General features: G+C 38.3%; 1 non-coding gene across 1 annotated transcript; it reads right to left on the bottom strand.

Annotated features, from left to right (window-relative positions):
* Positions 1 to 966: 966 nt before the first annotated feature.
* LOC140854928 (small nucleolar RNA R71) lies at positions 967 to 1,073 on the bottom strand. The gene has a single exon (XR_012138022.1). It is a non-coding gene; the product is annotated as a small nucleolar RNA R71 (small nucleolar RNA).
* Positions 1,074 to 3,308: the final 2,235 nt, after the last annotated feature.

The following is a 3,308-nucleotide window of genomic DNA, read 5'->3' as shown; positions in this document are numbered from 1 at the left end:
TCATATTGCATTACCTAGACTTTTAATCTTAAAATCAATTAGACGTCAACCTTAAGGAATTCGAGCTCAATAGGACAAGGAACCCTAAGAGTTCTACCAAGTTTGAGTTGTTGATTAGTTGGTGTCAAGGCAAGTCCCTGAGGGTGGTTTGTTAAATTGGTTCAGTTGCTGGCCTGGCCAACTCGTTTGGTGTCTAGAAAGGCAACGATGAGTGAACCTCCCACCTCTTATACTTACCTGGCTAACTAGTTGATCAATCTCCACTTGGAAGGTTTGAAGGGTCATCTTGGAACAGTTAGGAGCTGTCTAGATTTAGGTTAACCCTAGGATAGATTGAGTTTAATTTATTGATTCACTTGTTTGAAAAAAAAAAAAATTTAAAATTTAAATTAATTTGGTTACTTTTCTTTAGATTTAGGACTCCTTAGGATCTTCTCTTTAGAACTTTTTCTCTTTTCTTTCTTTTCCTTATACATAAAAATTTTATTAAAAAAAAAAAAAAAAAAAATTGTATAAACATCGAGAACCGTACACTTCGTGTGTGGAGAAGAGTGTCGGGTCGTCTAGTTAGAATTGAGTCAATTCCTGTTGTTCCAATGGCTGAACCAATCCAACCCATGACCCTTAAGGATTTGTGTTATCCAGTTGGCTCCATCCAACCATCTTGTATCAGGTTGCCACAACCCACAGCTAACAATTTTTGAAATCAAACCTCAAATCATAAATATGCTTCCAAAATTCACAGGATTAGAGGATGCTTATATATTTATTAGAGAATTTGAGGAGGTATGTGCAACCATGAAACTGCAATTAACAGAGGATGAGGTCAAACTTAGATTAATCAACTTTGCCCTTAAGGACAATGCTAAGAAGTGGCTTTATAGTCTGCCAAACTATTCTGTCACTACTTGGGAGGGCTTTGTGAGAACATTTTTAAAAAAGTATTTCCCCCATCATAAAACAGCTAGGATTAGGAATGAAATAAATCAATTTTACCAACTAGCTGGTGAATCATTTTGGAAGTACTTTGATCGTTTCAAGAATCTTTTGACCCAATGCCCACACCATGGAATAGAAACTTGGAGACTATGCCAGATCATCTATGAGGGGTTAGATTCAAACTCAAGAACCATGCTAGAGTCCATGTGCCAAGGCCAATTTATGGACAAAGAAACTACTGAAGCTTGGCAATTCTTAGAAGACCTAGCCGAGAAAAATTTACAGTGGGAAACAACTAGGGAACCTGATAAAGCTACACCTTCAAGAGGAGGAATGCATCAAATTCAACCAACCCTAGCATCAGAGGCCAAGATTGCAACCTTAACACGTAGATTGGAAGCCTTAGAATTACAGAGACCAGCCAATGTAAATCAAATATCTGCACCCATGTGTAAAGGGTGCAATGCACCAGACCATGTCTTAGAAGAATGTTCCTACTCGAATGAGTGTGCACAGGTGAATGCCACCTATCAAGGACCATTGAACAATCCTTATGCACCCACATATAACCCAGGTTGGAGGAATCACCCGAATTTCTCATGGTCCCAGAATCCTAATGTAGGTAATCCAAATTTCAATCAGCAAAATCTAAGGTCCAACCCAATGATGAACAACCCGCCAGGCTTCCATGATAATGAAAAAAAAATTACCTCTTTAGAGAAAAGCCTAGAAGCCATGATGAAAACACATACCAGCTTTATGCAAACTACGGGTCAACTCATAAATAATAACACCCAAGCTATAGCCCGTCTGGAAATGCAAGTAAGTCAGCTGGCTTCGACCATTAGTGAACGAGAACATGGTAGGTTACCTAGCCAACATGAGCCAAATCCTAGGAACCAAAATGGTCCACGACCCCAACAAGGAAACCAAGTTAATGGTATAAATGCCATTCATACCTTAAGATCAGGAAAACAAATAGACAATAAGGTAGTTGCACTTGATGATATAGATGACTCATCTGTCGAGTCACCTTCTAAAACTACTACCTTTCAACCTCAAGCACCAGAAACTGAAAATTCACCTAGTCCAGTACTTAAAAGTCCTAGAGCTCCTTTTCCAAACAGACTGAAATCCAATAAATCTGAACATTTAGACAAAATTTTAGAGGTATTTAAACAAGTCCAAGTTAATATTCCTCTTTTAGATATAATCCATCAGGTTCCAACTTATGCCAAATTTTTAAAAGATCTCTGCACTAGGAAAAGGACCACTAATGTACCAAAGAAAGCATTTTTGGCTGCAAGTGTCAGTTCATACCTATCTAGCCATGTGCCAATTAAATATAAGGACCCTGGAGCTCCAACAATTTCTTGTGTTATTGGAGAAACCAATATAAAAAAGGCCTTGCTAGATCTAGGAGCTAGTGTGAATATCCTTCCATATTCGGTGTATGAACAACTAGGATTAGAAAAACTTCAACCTACTGGGATCACATTACAGTTAGCCGATAGATCTCTCAGGATCCCTAAGGGAATGGTCGAGGATGTTCTGATAAAGGTTGAAAATTTCATTTTTCCTGTAGATTTTATTGTTTTAGAGACTGAGCCAGTTGCGAATCCTAAAGGACATATACCTGTCATTTTAGGAAGACCATTCTTAGCTACGGCCAATGCTGAAATCAATTGTCGAAATGGTCTAATGAAGTTATCCTTTGGGAATATGACCATTGAGCTTAATGTTTTTAACTTAGAACAGGAATCCTCTTCTCATGCTAATGTCAATATAGTCCAAGATGGTATTTATGAATCCATTGACATTAGTGATGATGAAGTCGACCTAGAGTCTAACCCCTGGTTAATCCATGAGTCTGAGGATGTCAATGAAATACTTAAAGAAAATCAGATTAATCAGGAATCGACACTTCCTACTGAACCAATCATTGAGATGGTGAACTCATCACCTAAACCATCGATAGAGGAAGCACCCATTTTAGAACTGAAGCCCCTCCCAGAACATCTCAAGTATGCATATCTAGGACCCAAAGAAACTTTGCCTGTAATTATTGCATCAGACCTAGATCCCAAGCAAGAGGAGGAGTTATTGTCAGTTCTAAAAGCAAATCAAGAGGCAATAGGTTGGACCATAGCAGATATCAAAGGAATAAGCCCTTCTATAGTTCAACATAGAATATACTTAGAGGAAGAGGCTAAACCAACAAGAGAAGCCCAAAGAAGGCTTAATCCAGTTATGAAGGATGTAGTTAAAAAGGAGATTCTGAAACTCCTAGATAGTGGAATAATTTATCCTATTTCTGATAGCTCTTGGGTAAGCCCAGTTCAAGTAGTACCCAAGAAATCTGGGGTAAC

The sequence above is a fragment of the Elaeis guineensis genome, chromosome 1, assembly GCF_000442705.2.
Source record: "Elaeis guineensis isolate ETL-2024a chromosome 1, EG11, whole genome shotgun sequence".
Classification (NCBI taxonomy): domain Eukaryota; kingdom Viridiplantae; phylum Streptophyta; class Magnoliopsida; order Arecales; family Arecaceae; genus Elaeis; species Elaeis guineensis.
Note: the sequence above shows the minus strand (reverse complement) of the source record. Positions and strands in the feature narration are given on the sequence as shown.